General features: G+C 36.6%; 1 long non-coding RNA gene across 1 annotated transcript in view; it reads left to right on the top strand.

Moving 5' to 3' along the window:
• LOC128780710 (uncharacterized) overlaps positions 1 to 13,210 on the top strand; it is a 31,702-nt gene extending 18,492 nt beyond the window's left edge. Inside the window, exons 3-4 of the long non-coding RNA XR_008426713.2 lie at positions 1,269 to 1,332; positions 8,393 to 13,210. This is a non-coding gene — a long non-coding RNA (uncharacterized lncRNA). The remainder of the gene's footprint in view (positions 1 to 1,268; positions 1,333 to 8,392) is intronic.
• Positions 13,211 to 20,702: the final 7,492 nt, after the last annotated feature.

Genomic DNA, 20,702 nt, shown 5'->3' with positions numbered 1-20,702 from the left:
ATGAAGGAAATGACTAAAATAGTGACCAAAGGAAATTTACTGCTCAAACTTGTCAAGGATTAGGTTCCGCAGTACTTAAAAAAAAAAAAAAAGAAAGAAAGAAAGAAAGAAAGAAATCCCAAAGTCTATTGTAAGAAAGCATTGTATTTTCAAAGATGAATTATGTGATTCTGCAGTTTCTGAAAAACAATTTATTTTCCAATTTGAATTTGTCATTGAGTAAACACAGAATCATATTTATCCAATGGAAACCTGTTATTTGGTTTTCTCAGAGTAAATAGAGTTATTAAAATGCTGCTGACTCATTCACCTGGCTGTTGGGTAACTTGCTGTCTGCAGTTAATAAAAATATACCTCTCCTAACACTGACTTCTAATTTTGTCAAAGATCCATGTTGTTTTAGATGATAAACTGAGAATGCATAGGTGTGATTTGTATAGCTTTTCACATACCCAACATGTCGAATTCCATTAAATGTATGCGCTTGCTTTATTTTTTTAAATAATGATAGATGAAAAAAATAAAGGGAACTATAGTAAAAATTTACTAAATGTGCAAATCTATGAACTTGAAGTTCTTGCAAATTTATAAATCCAATACTAATTCAGGTCTGTTAGGACACCCAAGTCCCACTGATGTCACAAGCTATTCTCCTGAGCAGGGGATGTGGCCTTGCCTTTGCTTCCAGAGCCATGGAGCTGAGAGTGGATCCTCTTTGAAATCATTTCCATATACCGATCTCTATCTATACCTATACATAATCCTGCTACAGCAATGGAAGGGAATTTGAGCCCCATCTCTATTTTTGAGAGGATAATGTACTGATTCTTCTCACTTTTAGAATTTTCTTTATTCCTCCTCCTCCCATATTATTAGCACTGCTCTTCTCTGTATTAGTCCCGCCTCCCTCAGTCATTTTTATTTTCAGCACAAGCCAGTAAGCAGTTCATGAGGCAAGATGCGATAAGGATAATGACTGATAAATCACAATGAATGAAAAAAGTCAGCTTTATTTTCAGTTACCTTTATTTTTAGAAATGAAGAAATATGAGTGGAAAAAGTTCTTTCTGAAGGATGGCAATAAAGTAAGGAGACTGGATTTTTATGTATGGTTCCTCATTTTTATCACTTCAGAGTGTTGACACATAAATAGGTGAGAGATGTCATTTAATGAATTCTTAGCAAAAGCACGGGAAAGTTCCTCATGTTTGGCAATGAAAATAAATTTTGTGAGAAGCCCCTACCTTCCTCCCCTGTTTCACCCACAGTTTATACAAGGCCTGGTGACCAAAGCCGTCCTCCTAGTTGTGTAATCTCTGCAGGGGTGGACAGGTAAGTAGAATATTTATAGACGTGTACATTTTCCATTTTCATTACTTATTTACAAGAAGTTTATGTGGAAGACATTGAGAAATAAATTCACCTTTGTTTGTGAATCCAGTGCAGAACTTTGGGGCTTTCACAGGTTTTTGACTCTAACTCCCCCTATGCCCACTGCCTGGGTGGAAAGAGCTAAGAAGGACCATAGCAAAGACTGAAAATGCCACGTATTGATGGATCAGGGAGTACCTCTATTTAGCAAGTGTGGAATTCGAAATTACAACACTTAGGAGTTCAAACTCTACCACTTGACTCTGTAGTCATTGTCTATTATTTTCTCCTCTCCTTTCTTTTCCTTCCTTATTTCTTCTTCTGATTGAGGCAGAGTTGTCCTGATTCTGGACTATTGATCAAGAGTAGTGGGGGGGCATATCATTTATTTTAAGAATTCTTTGTAGCCACTAGCACAGGTAGTAAACATAAGGTCCTTGGGCCAAATCCAGCCCTCCACCTTGTTTTATCCGACCCGGCAACTTGTGTATACCCCGCGGCAGCGCCAAGCTCCTTGCCCCTAGTTAAGGAGCAGTTACATTTATACAGTCCTAAAATTACATTCGGCCCTCTGAAGGCAACCGAGAGGCTGATGTGGTCCCTGGTGAAAATGAGTTTGACACCCCTGCCTGAAGGGTACTTGGCAGAAACTAACAGGACTCACTGAGGCTACAAATTAAAAAATGCATTCACATTATGAATCCACAGGAAGAGAAATAAAAATACCAACCATCATATAAAAAGATGTTCTACCTCACTCATAATAAGGTGGAAATTAGAGCAGCGTGATAGAATTTTTCACCATTCAGACAGGAAAAGATAAAGTATGCAATGTCAGTCAGTATTGGAGTGGAGGAGAAAATGTTCATAGGCTCAATAACTTGCGGTAACCATCTGGCGTCATCCATCAAAACTTAAAGTGCACATACTTTTGGACCCCCAGTTCCATATCTAATGATTTTTTTCCCTATAGATCTACTAATTTAAGCAGGCAAATATATGATGAATGCAAGTTTAATGCAAGATTTTTATATTGCATTAATACATGTATACATTTTTATATTTTATTTTTTCAATTGAGAAAAACCTTTTTGTTCATCAACAAGAGGCTAGTTGGGTAAATTATGACATAACCACTCAATAGATTTTATAACAGATTTTAATGTGTAGACACACAGTTTTCATTATTTTAATGCATAAGTAAAGGCAAGACACATGCACGCAGAATGAGCATTAAATAAACACAATGTGTATAGTAGTTGCCTCTGTGGCATGACAGTGAAGATCAGGCTCAACTGATTACTTAAATTAAAATAAAATTGGAATAGAGTTAATAGTAATTTATTTCTTCTGGTCGAACTTGGTTTTCTGTATTTTCTTATTTTTAAATTTATTTTGAACTGAATGTGTCATGAAAATTTATTTATACTAATAAACTCATGAATACAGTTTATGTAATATATTCATACTAGACTTTCCTTACATTCACAACAAGTAATGAAAAAGTACACCCAGCAAGAACTTCAGGCCATGCAGCCGGGCTCCTAGAGACAATGGCTTTGCTGACGCCTCAGGGCACTACCTATAACTAGCCCCCAAAGAAAACTGGACTGCTTGTGAAAAGCTCTCTCCAGACACCATGTCATAAAGCTCTGAAAACCTACTTTCTTTACAATACAATCAAAGTTATGTTATGTGCTTACAAAATTCCATACAATTTTCATTTAATGCTTCAGTGTGATTTAGCTACTTGCCTACTAGGGAAAAAACAATTCTTGGGTAAACATTTGTGTTAAATGAGAATCTATTTTTTTCCCTGTTCAGAAAAATAGAATCATCATTAATAAAAATGACATTAGACATTTACATAAGGCTCTTAAGACTCAAGTCAGTGACATGCAATTTGTAAGATTTTTTGGAATCACTTTACCCACTAAAGTCTCCTTGAAAGACTCCTCTGGTGTGTAAGCACTTAGTAGCTTCTGACATTAGCCAGACACTTAGGTCAGAGAATGTAAAGATCCAATATTCTTTTGACCCTACTAAGGTACCCACACTTTATATCACTATGTTTGATATCTGCTTCAGAAAAGACAAGATCTTCCCTGGCTGCGTGGTTCAGTGGACTGAGCACCAGACTGCAAACCAAAGGACCCCTGGTTTGATTCCCAGTCAGGGCACATGCCTGGGTTGTGGGCCAGGTGCCCAATGAGGGGCGTGTGAGAGGCAACCACACATTGATGTTTCTCTCCCTCTCTTTCCCTCTCTCACCTTCTCTCTGAAAATAAATACATAAAATCTTTTAAAAACAAGAAAAGAGAAGATCTCTCTCTATGTGTCTATATATCTATCTATTGACTTATCTATCTATGAGAGACAGAGAGAATGAGACAGAAGCACAGAGAAAAGGAGAGAAAGGGGAGAAAAAAAGAGAAAGAAAGAAAAGGGAATCCAGAGGGAAAGAGAAGAAATTAAAGATATAAAGAGAAGGAAAAAGAAAAATCAATACTCATAAAAAAATGGAGTTATATTGAAAATTTACACTAAGGTTTTTAAAAGATCACTTTGTCTTAGTCATTAATTTTATAGTTGAGATACTGAAACCCACAGGAGTTTCCTTACGATTATGAGTCAGAATGGCATTAACAGTGACAGGAGATCCTAACTTTCTTTTCCTCACCTTTTATTTTATATTATTTATGTTATACACACACTCACACATATAAATAGTTATACATTGAAGAGTAAAATCAAAAGATAAAAATCCAGCCTTGTTTAAACAACACAAGTGGCTAAGGCTCTGAGTGTGTTGATGGGTATAAATTTTATAATTCTGCCCATTAAAACTTGCAACAGATATTTTGGGGGCCTACTATATGTGAACCATGCATTGGTTTCTGGGCATTGGATGGTTAACAAAGGAGATAAGGTCCCCATGTTCATGGTATTCTAGTTGGTAGAGGTAAGATTTCTCTTTCAATAATAACCAGGAAAACCTTTCAAGCATCTTTGTCTCTGTCAACCAAATTCAATTACTGTGTCAAAGCTACAGAACCCCTAGACACGTTGGTTTGTTCACCTGACTTCGCATTGCCTTTCCCATCACTAATCTTTCCTGGACAGACCTGGGTAGAGGACAGATCTACCCTCCTTTAAATTTCCTTTATATATGACTTAAAGTATCAAACATTTTACCTTAGCGTAATACACATTTATTTTATTATATTTAGACTTGTCTAAACCCAAACATTCAGGGAGCAACCGGCAACAAGGGCACACTACCCCCTTCCAGATGGACAAAGCTGTAGGCAGCCAGGGCCTCCTATGGTGCCAGTCTTTCTCTGCTCTAGAAGGCAAAGCAATCTATCTCTAAAATTTTCTGTGTTAATTCTAAATCTGCTTGCTTTGCAGTTGTAGGGAACATTCCATTCTCTCCAGGACTGTGTTGATAAGTGCACTTCATATCCGACTCACTGGAAGCCTAAATATACATCTCTCTGGGTTTGGGTATCTTTAGGGTATTTCCCTCAGAAATGTTAAAGGCTGGTTAAAGCTTTGGGAAAATGGAGGAAGATAAGTTTTTTGGTGACAAAAAACAATTGTGTAGAATGAAAATTTACCAATTTGCCCGGTTGAAAATTTTACTACTATTCTTGCCTCATATTTCTTCAGTTTTTCAGTGTCCACCATTATGTATTTATAGTAACAACTTCTCTTTCAAAATGACTGTACTTTTACATCACTTAAAAACTTAACAAGACTGTTTTCACACCACTGTTGGCCAACCATTTGATTAACAGATTCAACTCAATTCTGTAAAAAAAAAAAATGATCAAGGAGGAATAAGTGGTTTGTTCTGAAGGGTTCAGTGAGGTCATTATTCCCCCAAACCAAGAATACCATTAAGAATAGCAATGAAGCCCTGGTTAGTGTGGCTCAGTTGGTTGGAGCCTCTGCCTGTATGTTGAAAGGTCATGGGTTCGATCCCAGCTCAGGGTACATACCTGGGTTGCAAGTTCGGTCCCCAGTCAGAGCACATGCAAGAAGCAACCAATTGATGTTACTCTTTCATATAGAAGTTTTTCTTTCTCCTTTTCCCTCTCCTTAAACTTAGTGAGCACGTTCTTCAGTGAGGATAAAAAAAAAAAATGTGTGAGGTGAGACAGGGTGTCTTTGCTAGAGTTCTCAGAGTATTACAATCTAGAATATTAAGTCAGGAAATTGCATATGCATGTCAAATTGAAATGTGGGGTCGGGCTTGAGCCTTTTTTTAAAATTAAACATTTTCTTTATTGTTGTTCAATTACAGGTGTCTGCATTTTTTCCCCACCCCTCCACCCTACCCCAGCCAAACCCACCTCCCTCCCCTGCCTCCACCCTCCCCCTTGGTTTTGTCCATGTGTCCTTTATAGTAGTTCCTAAAAACCCCTCTCCCCACTATCCCCTCCCCACTCCCCTGTGGTTATTGTTAGATTGCTCTTAACTTCAATGTCTCTGGTTATATTTTGTTTCCTTTTATCTTTTGTTGATTAGGTTCCAGTAAAAGGTGAGATAATATGGTATTTGTCTCTCGCCACCTGGCTTATTTCACTTAGCATAATGCTCTCCAGTTCCATCCATGCTGTTGCAAAGGGTATAAGCTCCTTCTTTCTCTCTGCTGTGTAGAATTCCATTGTGTAAATGTACCATAGCTTTTTGATCCACTCATTTGCTGATGGGCTCTTAGGTTGCTTCCAGTACTTGGCTATTGTAAATTGTGCTGCTATGAACATTGGGGTGCATAGGTTCTTTTGGACTGGTGATTCAGGGTTCTAAGGGTATAATCCCAGCAGTGAAATTGCTGAGCCTTTAATGTGAAACATATATGTCCAACTCTACTTAGCTGGGTTTTAAATATGACCCCACTATTCATTTTGGTAAATCCTTTCATTTTTTAAAATAGAAAATTATGCCTTTTTACTTAAGCAATGTTATTTACCTCCACAAACATTTTCTTAATATTTTACCAGGAACACAATAGTTCTTTGTTCAATAAGGCATTAAAATTAATGACTCTTACTAATAGCCAAGGAATTTACTGGGAGAAATAGGCAATACACAGACATTCTATGTCTTACCAAGACACAAACTGAGTTGAATGCTAAAAAAGTAGCACATAAATGTTACAGAAGGACAAAAGTGGCAGAAATTAAATTTGGTTAAAAATAGAAAAGATGACTTAAAGAAAACTTATAATTTCAACTAAGAAATGACCTCCAAAGGAAGACATGTCTAAAATTTTAATTAAGTAAAATTGGATCAATTAAAAAGAAAATATTAAAATACCCTTTAATATTTTTAAACTAATTATTTGAAGATTTTACTTTTTCTAACATGCCAAATATTTTTATTCAATAATGTGTGATGGTTTATTTCATGTGTCAACTTGACTGGGTGCCCAGATATCTAGTCAAACATTATTCTGGGTGTGTTTGTGAGGGTGTTTTTGGATGGATTAGCATTTGATTCAGGAGACTCAGTAAAGCAGGCTGCTCTCCCTAATGTAGGTGGGCCTTAGTCAGTCAGCTGAAGGCTGACTAGCACAAAAAGGCTGACCGGAGAGTGAAATGGATCTCCCTATACCTGACTGCTGGAAGTGGACACCAGTGTTCTCCAGCTTCCAGACTGGAATTTACACCTTTGGCTCTCCAGGGTCTCCAGCTTGTTGACTGCAGATCTTGAGGTCTCTCAGAATCCATAATAACATGAGACAAGTGCTTATAGTCTCTCTTACTCTCTCTCAATCTCTCTCTTCTATTGAGTGTGTTTCACTAGAGAACCCTAATTAATACAAATGCATGTATTTAATTTGTAAATAAAAAAGCATATGTTGGGGTTACACAAGACTACTCAACTTTTTGCGCTAACAGAAATATTTTCAAACTGTACTATGCTTGGATTTTAGAAATGGAACCATTTCTTTTTCATTTGAAAAATCAGGAACTGACAGTTAACCACTGCCCACAGATATTATTATTTTTTTTAATTTATTTTTACCTTTGCTTACTCAATTGCTGCCTCTAGTGCCCCACTGGCTGGGACTTAAGGACTTAAATACAAATGACAAATGAAAGATAAATGGTTGAACACACACACCACCACCACCACCACAACAACAACAAACATAAAAACAAATCCGGCTTTTAAACGACATATTTCTCATATAATCAAAGCTCACATGCCTATAAGAATTTCAGACACTGTCTTGTACATGCTCCAACTAATAAAATAATCTCAGTCCACTACAAAATTTCTTACTGTTGTCATGTTTACAGTTAATATCAAAAAATTAATTTTACCATTGTTGCTTACTAAGTATCTGTCAATAAGTTCTGTTTTCAGGAACAGTTAGAAGGGTTATGCTGTTGACACATATCACAGTGGGTGGCAGCAGTTGAGACTTCAGTGTGTAATGCAAGAGATGATATTGTCCCCATTATTGAACCACTTATGGCAATGCTTTAAGTGTAAACATAACAGTCATAAAAGAATTATGTCTAAATAAGAGAAGATATATTTATGCTGTTGGGAAAGAGATGTGATAAAGTATTCTAAGTCAAAACAAAGCAATTTCAGAGAAGTAAGCACTAAAAAGACAGGATATGTTGGGAAACCTGAGTAGTCTGATGTCTATGATACACGATGTTCAAAGGGAGTAGTGGTAAAAAAAAAAAAAGAAAAAAAAAAAGAGGCTCGTAGCTATGGAGGAAATATGGTCATTAGATTTTTATCTGTCTTGGCAAGGGATTGTGACGATATTTTATAGATTATAGTTCTCAGCTTCGGGACGAGGCATCTGTCCAGGCACAGTCATTGATATTCATTGATATTCTGGTGACAAACAATCTTTATCAGGTCCCAGTTTCTCATGCCTACATACTTTCTTCATGACTGTTTCCTTTCTGGTTTAGAACTGAAGCACACAATGAATTATTTTTTTGTTACTTTAATTAATTTTTTTGTTTGTTTTGATTATTTTTAGGCAATGGGACCAGAGAGGGAAGTTGCAGTATACAATCTGCCATCTTGATCAGAAGTCTCTGAAATCATTCTTTACTCAGCAGTTAGTGTCATTTGTTCAGATAATGCCACCTTCTTGTCAAAAGCTCTCCAATGTATCTCTAAATCTTACCTTTTATTCGTGGCTTAACTATACTACAAGAGTTGTTCCCATGCCTTTCTGCTTGATGTTTCTTGTACCTACATGTTCTGGGCTCAGGAAATTTCCACTCCATTAGTTTGCCTTCTGTTTATTAAACACACCAGCCTTTTTTCATCCAGACATGTTACTTTGTTCTTCTACAAATGCTTATCCTGCAGAACTTCACATGACTGGCTACTTTTAATCATTCAGAGGAGTTTTCCCTCATCACTCCATCTAATGTAACACCACTTTGTTCTGCTCTATCAAATCATATTATAATATTCTCCACAGTGCTTAAAATATCTGAAATAATTTATTCATTTATTGTTAGCTCTGTGAGAACAGAGACCATGTATTCTATCCTCATTGACTTGACCACTGGAACATAATCTTGAACAGATGACCTAGTGAATGAGTAATTGGGACGATAGTAAATAAAGATTTAGAGAATAAAAATAAGATGTTATAATTGCAATAGTGCCTAACTAAAGAAAGCATGTATTATTTACTAGAATTCAATCCCAAATAGAGATTTTACAATATTTATTTATAATTTAACCCATTTAAAAATGATTTGTAATAAACCAAGATAGTGGCAGAAAAACAGAAATTGGACATAAAAATTTCAAGAAATTGTCATCAAAACATGTCAACTAATTTAATATAAGGGAAAAACCGTAAATTAGATAAATTTAAAAATTGAGTCCTCAGTCCTGAGTAACAGGGAAGATAATTAAGTCATTAAAAGAAACTGGGAAAATCATAAGGAGGCATGCTTGGATGAGAAAATGCATTTACTACAGAACACATTGAGTGTGATGGCTCTGCAGAACACCCAGGTGGAGATGCACATCGTGTAGTTAAAATTATGGGATTGAGGGTTGGGAACAAGGATTTGGAGACACAGATCTGGGACTCATCCTCGCAGAGATGAAAATTGAAGCCATAGGAGCCCACAAGCTCATGTAGAGCATTTCATCTTTGCTCATCCTAGACGGTCACAGGACCTGTCCCTGGGGAACGCATTTCCATGGGAATTTATAGGCATTTTATATGCATCAGTGAAAAAGACTTTGATTTAAATGAAGAGTTGCTAACCTTTAGACACTGACATGGGGCAGTGATCATTTTTCCCTAGCTATTTCGTGAGTCTGTTGCCATTAATAAATGTTGGCCAAGCCTAGAATGCTGGGAAAGCAGTATGGATTACAGCGTGCTAAGCCTATATTTAAGCAGCATAGATCAAGAATCCAATGGAGAATAAGGAAATATTCATTTTAATGCTAAAGTTCATGTTTATTTTAATAAGCTATTTCTTATTTTTGTGTGAGAAAATGATCTAGTATGATTCAGGTGAATTTTCAACAGAACAGAGACATCCATTAGTCAAGGTTTCTTGTCACCCACAAAGGTAAAGATTCTGTTCACAATGTGTTTGGAAGCAGATTCAGAAAAGCAAATCCCTTCTTTAAAACCATGCATCTGATTATCCCAGTGCCTTGAAATGAGAAGTTTTTCACTTCTCCCAAGGTCTGTTTTGGATTTTAAACATAATATTGTTTGGAAGAAATGAGAAGAAAACCCTAGTAGAACACACACTTTTCAAATGGAATAAAAAAAGTATTGAGGCTCCATTGTTTGTTTTCTCAAAATGATAAGAACTGAGTGTTGCTATTTGTTTTGCCGGAATTTTGGATTAAGTGTTCATCTTTGGCTACTATGTACACTAGTTCTATATGCTGATGTTAGTTGGTCTTCGGACATCTGGCCTTTGTATCTATGACATTTCTTCTATACACAACCTTTTAAACAGTGAACTTTAAAAAAAAGGGGCCCACTCTTTTTGTTAGGATCCATAATCACTCCACAGGAGAAACAGAATTCAGAAATTTAAGTTTTTCTTATAAATTTTAGTTTATGACCTGTTAAATCTGAGCTGTTATGAGTATTTTAAGTCACTGAAACTCCTTTACTACTTAGGAAAATAACTGAAAGTAATTTCAAATTTTATATGCATTAAGGAGAAGATGGCTTTCATAGTCTTGTAGGTATGAACCATATCTGGTATTTAAGATACTTGAGAGCATATTTTTAGGAAAATGAAGGAGAATCATAAATATAACATATTTAGATTTTCCAAGGGATTTTTCTAAAGCATCACACCAGGGGATTAAAGAAGTACAACATCAGAAATAGATCACTAATATGTATCTTAAAGTGCTTTATCAGAGAATACTTGTAAACTTGGAGAAAGTAGTCAAATATTGGTTCCAAAAAAGTTTCAGGCCATTAAAGATGTGCCTTAAGGGTAGTGTTAATGACTTACAAGGAATAGTGAACAATGAGATGTTAAAAATGTGTCTCTTTGACACCTGGTCTACTCACTAAAAATAAAATCTGATCTGGGTTAAATAGGACACAAAATACAATTTTTTGATTATATATTTAAAAAATAATAACAAAAGAAACAAAATGTCGCTGGCATTTTTAATTAATTATTTTTATTTTGAGAAAATTGTAGATTCACAAAAACATCATACTGAGAATCTATGTATGACATACACATTTTTAATAATTCAAATATCTGATAAATAATTATCCAGAATTCACATCAGATGACACTAAAATATTCAAATGAAATTCAATACCAATATGGTACATAATAAAGACAATGTTTCTTTGTGGTCTATTAAAATTAGAATCTAATTGGGGCTGTATGATATAGATTTTAAATGGATTTCTTGCTTTAATTCTGTAATGAAGATCTATAATAGTAGTCCTTCCTTTCCTTGGTAACATCACCCTGATTTCCTTTTGAGGAACTTTTTCTCCTCAGTGTTTTTTTTTTCTGTTAGTGGAACTGCCCATCAAAGTGTCCCCTCAACCACTATAGGCAGAACCCCTAATCAGACTCTTTTGAACAGAATGGCACCGAGATGGTGAATAAAGTCAGAGATCAGACATCTAAGCTGTGACTCATTGATAAAATGGTCAGCCATTTCCAGCTGTCCAGATTCCCAGAGTTCCTATGGCCTGGCCTTACATCAGCCTGTTTGATTTACTAAGTACCAGAATAACCTTTTTGTAAATTCTATTTTTGTCTAAATTATACTAAATTGTTCTTTGTTGATCTCAAACATGGACTAATACTGATAAAAAATCAGTCTGTCTTCCCTTTAATAACTCAATATTTTTATTATATAGGTGATATGTCTTAATGTAGAGAATTTGAAAATGCAAGCAGAGTATACAAGAATAAACAAATGCTCTGGAATTTCACAAATCAGAAATAGCCACTGTTAATCTCATTTGTTCCCTTATGTTTTTATGTATAGATATATGTCTATTTATGTTAAAGAAAATTGAGATTGCAATTTAGTTACCATTTCCTACTTCTTATTTTTGCAACTTGGTTTAAATCATAATAATTTACAAAAATGCTAATTTTAAAATTATTATTACATTTAATTATTGGAACATATTAAACTTATTAAGTTATATCCAATATATTGATACCGGTAGACTTGGCCAGATATCTGGGCAGGGCAAAGGTACCCTGAGGCAAGCAAAAGAGGCTGTGTTCCTTGGGTAAAGGGTAAACAAGCTTGCATTGCCTGAGTAACTAACCTAGTGCAGTGCAGGATAACAGATTTACCTGCCCCAGTCAGAGATGAGGCAGGAGCGGTCCCTGCACAGAGTCTCGAAAGGATGGCAGGGTGATTGATGGAGTGAAGAGCCCTCTTACTCCCTGCTGGAATATGGCAGCAGGGGGAGATACAGCAGGGGAAGATGCAGACCTGCCAGTCTCGCAGGGGAAAAGGATGGGATTAGCTAGGGAGCTGAACCCTTTCGAAGCTCTTGGAAGGTTGGGCTGGGAGATTTAAAAAGAGGGAAGGGAGAAACATGCACCTTCTCCTTTCTTGAAGTTGCTCCTTGAAAGATCTGAGCGTTTGTGGGAGGGCAAGCCCTGTGACCAGATGACCAGAAACCACATGACCAGGCAGTGGTCCTGTGTCCCCCCAGCACAGGAAGTTGGGGTGGTGGCTGGTGGCATGGACTGTGCATGCACAGACTCCAGGAAGATGCCTGAAGCTGGACAAGCTAAGCCACCTGAGTGCTCATGTTGCAAGTGTGCATTTCCCAAAGGATGGTATTTTTAAATGGGAAAAGGAACTCTGGGTACAACCTTGGACTGGTCTGGCAGAGGATGGTGGGGATTTTTTCTGGGTGTCTTAAGGGGATGGGCTCTGAGACAGAAGACTGCCATTCTTCCAAAATTGTGTAGCTTTTGAATAAAAGACTCCTTTCCTTTTACACCAAACCTCTGCCTCTGGAATTTGCCTAGAGAGTGGTGGCAGGCAGCAGAACCTCCATTTCTGTTCAATAACAATACTGCTGGGCATACCAATCTTCATTCTTTTTTTTTTTGCATAAATGTAACTTATTTTTATTATAGACTGCATTATGTTTTTAAATTGTCATGTTGAAGTTTAACCCCGAATACTTCAGGATGTCACTTAATTTGAAGATAAGGCAATTAAGTAAATTAAAATGAAGTCATTAGGGTGGGCCTTAATCCAATATGACTGGTGTCCTAATAAGAACAGGAAATTCGAACACACTGAGAAACATCAGCAATGTTTGTGCTCAGAGGAAGCACTATGTGAAAACAAAGGGAAAAGGGGGCCACTTGCAAGCCAAGGAGAGAAGCCTCAGAAAGAACAAAACCATGCAACACTCTGATCTTGGACTTCTAGCCTCTGGAACTGTGAGAAAATAAATTTCTGTTGTTTAAACTACCCAGAATTTGTGGTATTTTGTTATGGCAGCCCTAGTAAATTAATACAACATTTGTGTACAAAATGAGTCCTTAGTGCTGGACTAACTCATCACACCTACAAATGGTGAAAACTTAAAGCATACATGATATTCAAGGGTGGTCCAGGTACAGCCCTTTTCAATCACTTTCCTTACCCTTTATGTCTTAAAACGGCCATCCTGTCCTCAGACCAAGTAGGTATTCTGATTCCTCTTTCTATTTAAACCTAATAATTGGTCACGTGTTGCTGAAGTTATCTTCACTGCGGCCCCTGAATCCGAACTTCCTTTTCAGTGCAGCAGACACACAATGCCTTTGGTAGTCAACACCTCTCAACTAAAATAATGTCACAACCCTACAAGGTTCTCTGAGACAATGCCTACCTCTGTCCCTTTAAATTCAAAGAAATCTTCCTCAAGCGTAATTGTGAGTATATTATTAGTGTACTCAAAATTGTGGTTTTTGCTAGTTATTCTTTTCCATGAAAATACTAATAAATGAGTTTTAGAGAAAATCTGGAAACATAAAAAATTAAGAAAAACTACACAGTAAAAAATAGACAACAAAATGCCACATGCAGAGTTAAACAGTAGTAACACTTCATGTTTTTCTTCCTCAACGTTTTATTTTTTGTGTATGTGATTGTGACCATGGCAAGACAGCTTGTACAATGCTTTTAACATAAAATTGTGTGTCAGAGCAGTAAAAACAATGTGAAGAAAATTAGAGAAATATTGAAAAACTGCAAGGACAAGAAGGAAAAAACACCAAGAATTCTGCTCTGCAAGAAAAATAAACAATAAATACTAACACATTTTAATGCATCCTTAGAAATCTTTACTCTGAGTTCTTACAGAATGTATATTTGAGGTAATACATACAAATTTTAACTAGAATAAAATAGAAATAGTACTAATTCCTCGCTGAATAAAAATAAACTAGAAGGGTTTAATTGACAAATAGTATCTATCCCTGCATTATTTTTTAGCCACCACCAGTTACATAGAAACACACAAACAAAAATGCTTTGAAGGTTCAGTACAATTTTTCAACAGTACTGAAAATCATTATGGAGTTTCTTAGTCATACAAATGGCCATTGCTTTTTTTTTCAAAGTTTATTCTTAAAGAAAGGGAAAGATTTGTTTATAACCCCCCAATTGTATCCTAAAAGTATAAATAATGATACTTGGTGGGGAAAAGCTGAACCACAGTAAAAACAGTAATTAAATGTTTTCAAATATAGTACAAATTCTTTGTCAATTACAAGATAAAGGGATTTTATCTTAATAATAGTGAATTGAGTAATTAGAACCAAGAGCTGGAGGAAATGTTAAATAAAAGTAACAACAAAAAACCCTGAACCAGACAAGTAAAAAACGAGCAATATAGTTACATTTGACCACTCAAAATCTAGGTGCTTTACCCAAACCAAACCTAGAAGAAAAGGAAGCTGGAGAGGGGAAGCCTAGAATGCAAATCACTTTTGCCCCAAGGTTGTTTGTCCAATGGGCATGGTAGTGGTGAAACTGAACTGTGCTAGCAGCGCATTAGGGTTCTGGAGGGAAAAAGAAAGAAAGCAAGTCTGAGCTCACCAAGGTAAGGATTTTATAGCCTTCCATACAATCACTTTGAAATTAGACCCCACAGGGCTGTACCTTCACAGTAAGAGTGAACCAGAAGTAAACCAGCCTTTGTTCCATGTCTCTTGGGTCATTTGGTAACCACAAAATGGAATTCAAACATAAGTTGATCCTGGATTGGTACTCTCCCAAAGGCCTGGCAGAAGTCACAGAGATCCTCTCTGGAGGTATGTATAATCACCTTGAGTCTCAAATTATTCCTCCTCCAAATAATTTTCCAAATAATTTGCTATCGAGGGTAACAAAATACAATGGGAAACGAGGTGTTCACTGTCAGTGAGAACCAAAGAAACGGGCAATGGAAATAAACTCACAAGCACTTCAGCTATTGAAATTATCTAACACAGAACATAGGACAACTATGCTTCTTATCTATTTTTACATAAAAGAGCTAGAAAATGTTTGCAGGGTACAAGAAATTAAAAAGGTGACATAGCAAATCTGACAAAGGACTAACTAAAACTTGTAGACTTGAAAAAAGACGATACCTGCAATTAAAATCTCAGTGGACAAAGTTAAATTTAGATAAATTTACACAAGCACACTAATGAAATTTAGATAAACACAGTCGAAGATAGAATTAGTGAACTGCAAGTAAAATTTGAGAGATTAGCAAGAATGCAGTTAAGATGGGTAAAAACCATAAAAACAAAACAAAGAGTATAAAAGTTGTAGGTTTTTAAAAAGGAAAAAGCTAGCATACATGGAATTGGAATCCGACAGGGAGAGGTGAGGAAGAATGGGACAGAAACAATATTTACCAAATAATAAATTTACCAAAGCTGAGAAATTTCCAGATGTTATGGACAACACCTCCAAAAGGTACAAAAACAAAAAACAACCAAACAAGCCTCAAGAAAGATAGTAAAAACAAAATTTTAATTAGAATGTAGTATCTGAACACAGTATAACTGCATAACATTATTATGCTCCACATGCTATATGCTCAGGAAAAGTATATATGAGAAAGAGTCTGGCATAAGGCCCAAAGTTAATATCAAGTGCTGTCTTGACATCTGAAACTTGGAAGGCTTCTAAGGACATAACCTCAAGTTCACCTTCCCATTGTGCCCTCGTAGATAACAACCTCCAGCCAAACAACCCCTTATCACTGGAACCAGGCACGGTGCCTGCTAATCTGGGAGTACTGGGCTTCAGTTCTCTGCCAGCCTGTGCAATGATACAAACTAGCCAACTGCATCCTTCCACAGGAATCCGAGGGCACCCCATGCTCTCGCTACTACCAAATCCGCCTTCTAGGGCCCCTGCCTGTTCATTGTTGAGTGCAAACCCTGTGAGGCTCATGAAGGCATATGGTGTTCTCCCCACCCAACGTGTGAGTACATGTGACTGAAACCTACTGTTGATCTCTCTGTCCAGGTGCCAGGTGTTCAGCCAGCCCTATAATCCTAGGGCAAGAATCCCTCCTTCAGCAACAGGATGTATGAGAGTCAATCAACATAGTAAGCTTGCATGGTTTCCTTATTGCTGTGTTCCTAACACCTCATATAATGCCTGGCATATCATATGTTCAAAAAACTTTTTTTTTAATTTTTTTAAATTTTTATTGTTATTCAACTACAGTTGTGTGGCTTTTATCCCCATCCCTCCACCCCACCCCAGCCAAACCCCCTCCCTCCCCCACCTCCACCCTCCCCCTTGATTTTGTCCATGTGTCCTTTATAGTAGTTCCTGTAATCCCCTTTTCTCACCAGCCTGTGAACCACAGGGTCGCTGGTTCGGTTCCCAGTCAGGGCACATGCCTGGGTTGCTGGCCAGGATCCCAGTGGGGGAGCCTGAGAGGCAACCACATATTGATGTTTCTCTCCCTCTCTTTCCCCCTCCCTTCCCCTCTCTCTAAAAATAAATAAAATTAAAAAAAAATAAAGCATAAACACCACACCTAAAGGAAAACTTTAAAAAAAAACAATAAACACTTTTTAAATAAAAAAGAAAAACTAAATGAGTATCTACTTATCAAAGTGTAACCAAATAGAATAACTTAGCCTTGGTCCACAGTGAATAGAAAGAGCTTTCAGCTTTTCTAACTAACATCTTTATATTTTTTAGATTTTAAATTATTTATTTCTTGTTCGGTTAAAGACAATGCATGTATCCAATCTGCCAGAGATTGTTGGTTTCCTACTTGCGTCTTACCATGCCTGCCCACCAATCTTTTTTTACAGAAACGTAATTTCATTCAGGCATTCACCTTTCTTGGTTTAAGTAAATTGTGGTAATCATATTTCTCTTAAAATAATAGGTTTATAGAAAGAGAATAAAATGCACCTGGCCTGATTTCAGTCAACCAAGTGTGGAAGTATGCTGAAGAGCTTACTTCCTGAAGAGACGATTCTGTGCCCATACTAGATTCGTGGGGAGCAATCTCTTGTCATCTTTACCTAGTACGCCAATCTTGCATCTCACATGGAAATTAGGCTAAGAATAAAACAGGATGGCAGGAGACAAAGGAAAAGGATTTGAGTTCTTGATGTTACTGAGGCACTGAATTATCCAATCCAAGATTCACAATACTTCTGCATATTTTAGTACTTTGCTGTGCATGCCACTGTGAGATTTTGTTGTTGCTGCAGTTGTTGTTGACAAAAGCATCCAAGTAATAATACATGTGATTTACAGGTTACATTTTATAATATTTTAAATATGTTGGACAGTATAGTCAGCCCCTTTTATCTGTGGGTTCTGTATTCACACATCCAATCCATCGCAGAGTACAAAATTGTTTTAAATGTTATTTTGATGTAACCTATGAAGCTAGGACTACAGTGGTTGCATCCATACTGAACACATACAAACTTATGTTCTTGCCACAATGCCCTACATAATACAGTATAATAATAATTATACTTTCAGTATATTTACATTGCATTAGGTATTATAAGTAATACAGAGATTATTTCAAGTATACAGGAGGGTGTGTGTAGGGCATATGCAAGTACTACACCATTTTATAAGAGGGACTTGAGCATCACTGGATTTTGGTATTCTTGGGGGGTCCTGGAACCAATTTTCCACAGATACCAAGGGGCAGCTATATACAGAAGATAATGGTGTTAGACTAAGTAGACAAGAGCACTCTAAAAAGACCCCAGACTCTGATGCTGTTTCATTGTCCTCTGATACATATCTTAGAATTCTAAGATCAGTCAGATTTCCATTCAATTGTGGGTAAATAGAATCTTTTTCTCTTCTTAAGGGCTTGTAGATTGTATTTGTCTTTTTTATTTTAAAAAATTGCTCGAATATTTTAGTTGGATTCTATTTCCAAATGTGTCTCTTGGAATTCATTTAGCCCTTTAAAATTGTGTATTATGCAAGTTTTAATTATTTTAAAGTCAAGATAATTTTTACTTTTATTTTGTCTTTGCTTATTACTCTGTCACAATTTTTCTAATGTCAATGAATGCCAGCAATTACTAAGTTAAAGTTTTAATCTCTATTCCTGTGTCCACTGTATTAGAGAACAGTGGTGTCCTTCCCAGGTTCCCATTACTAGATCTTGCACCCATTTCCCAGATGCTAGGAGTAGTGACGGCTAATTGCGAACAGCTGCCTCCTTCTCCTCAGATCACTCATGCATGGCTCATCCAAGAAGGCATAGGATCTTATTTGAGAGTACAGAAAAACCAGTCCCCTTGCCTTAAAGTAGGATATACACCATTTACCTTCCAAGGTTCCCTGTGGGATACACTGAACTTAGTCTGACCTAGCCTTTTTGTCTGACTGTTTCCTTCACTTTATTTTGCTGTACACATCTCTTCTTTCATAAGTCATATTGAATTGGTGCCCAATTTGCCTCAGCATGACCTTGTATTAACTAACTACATCTATAAGCACCCTGTTAAGGTTGTTGCAAATAAGGTCACATTTAGAGGTTAATGGGGTTAAGGCTTCAACATATGCCTGTTTTGGGGGGGACACAATTAAACATAGTAACAGAGATCCATCTAAGTGTGATTATTTTGACCTACAATTTGTATTGTTTTTCTCTCCACATTGTTTAGCTTTTTGACACTTTAAAATACTGAAGATTGAAAATCTGCAATTCATTATATATACAATATTTGCTAATATTATTCTTAAAGTTAATCCTCTTTCTGTCCCTACCTTTGGTGATTTGTTGGGGGGGCTATATCTTCTAAGTGCAAATTAAACACCACCAGTTTGCCTTTCATTTATTTCCCCCGATGGGTCCCCCTTCCAATAAATAGATGCAAACAGTATTAGTGAGGAAATACAATGAAACACGGAAGAAGAAATTCTTCAAAAGATCTTTGAAAAAAATGCATATATAAGATTATTTTCAAGTTGTTGAAAGCATGTTTTTAAACATGAGGAGCGGATGGAGGTAGTAATAGCTGTTTTCAGGTAGGTTGACCAGATGTTTCCAGAAGAAAACAAGTCTTCTAATTATTGTGTTTTTTAATCGAGATCTGCTTTATGACTATTGAGTAGTTTTCTTCCCATTTTCCAATGAAAAATTGACCCTTAGACCCCATTTTTGGCATCACTATGACCTTTCATTTTTTCCTTTATACCTGCAAATGTCTATATGTTGTACTTAGACAAATTCTTTTTGAAACCAGAAGCATTTTAAATTTAAATGACAACCTCTTGCTTATCAAATTAAATCACAGTTCCTTAAGCAGTGTGTGATGAAAGACACTTCCTGGCACGGCTGCAAACTCCTTTTCTCCTCATGGTATCTAATATCACTATGTTAATCTGACAGGAGAACCTACCTCTGGAACCAAAGGCATAGGAATCTTGAATAATTCATAACATTTTTCACACACTGAGAAAAGTTTTTTACATACATTATTTAAATTAATTTCCAAACCAACCTAATGAGAAAAGTATTATCCTCATTAAACAGAAAATGATACTGAGCACCAAAAAATCAAGTCATTTGTTAGGGGTCATTAAGCCATTAATTAATGAGACTGAATTTTACCCTTGGCTTTGTTAGATTCCAAAGGCCATGTTATTAACCACAAATTATATTTTCTCTATTTCAGGAAACTAAAGGAACATGATAATTTATACTCTAAACAAGCTAGCTTTGCTAGTCTTAAGTTCTGTTTTGTGGAAAGGCAGTGTGTTTTTTCCTGTTGCCACAACAGGAAATTACCACAAAAAAGTAGCTTAAAAAAACACAAATACACTCTTCATGCATATAGCTCAAGAGGTCAGAACCTGAAATGGATGCCACTGGCCCCAAATCACAGTGACAGGAAGGCTGCATTCCTCTTGAAGAATCTAGGGTAGAATTCATCTATCTCCTTGCCTATCCCCAGCTTCTAGAAGCCACTTGGATTCCTTGACTTGTGGCTGCATTCCATTGTCCAGCCCAGCAATGACCAGTCACGTCTTTCTAGTGCTGTGTCAGTCTGACACCAACTTTCCTTCCTTCTTTCACTTGTAAGGACCTTTGTGATTACATCAGTCTCACCTGAATAATCTAGGATAATCTTCCCATTTTGTGGCCAGATGATTAGAAACCTTACTCCCATATAGTTAACCTTAACTATCCCATGTCATGCAACAAAACACATCGACCAATTCCAAAGATGAGGAGAGAGATGTCATTAGGGGACCATTATTCTGACCACCACAGGCAGGATAAGTGTATGATTCACAATGGTGGTGTTCAGCGCTAGGCATTA

This window comes from Desmodus rotundus, chromosome 4 (assembly GCF_022682495.2).
Source record: "Desmodus rotundus isolate HL8 chromosome 4, HLdesRot8A.1, whole genome shotgun sequence".
Classification (NCBI taxonomy): domain Eukaryota; kingdom Metazoa; phylum Chordata; class Mammalia; order Chiroptera; family Phyllostomidae; genus Desmodus; species Desmodus rotundus.
The sequence above is the reverse complement of the archived record's forward strand: the minus strand, read 5'-3'. Positions and strand labels throughout refer to the sequence as shown.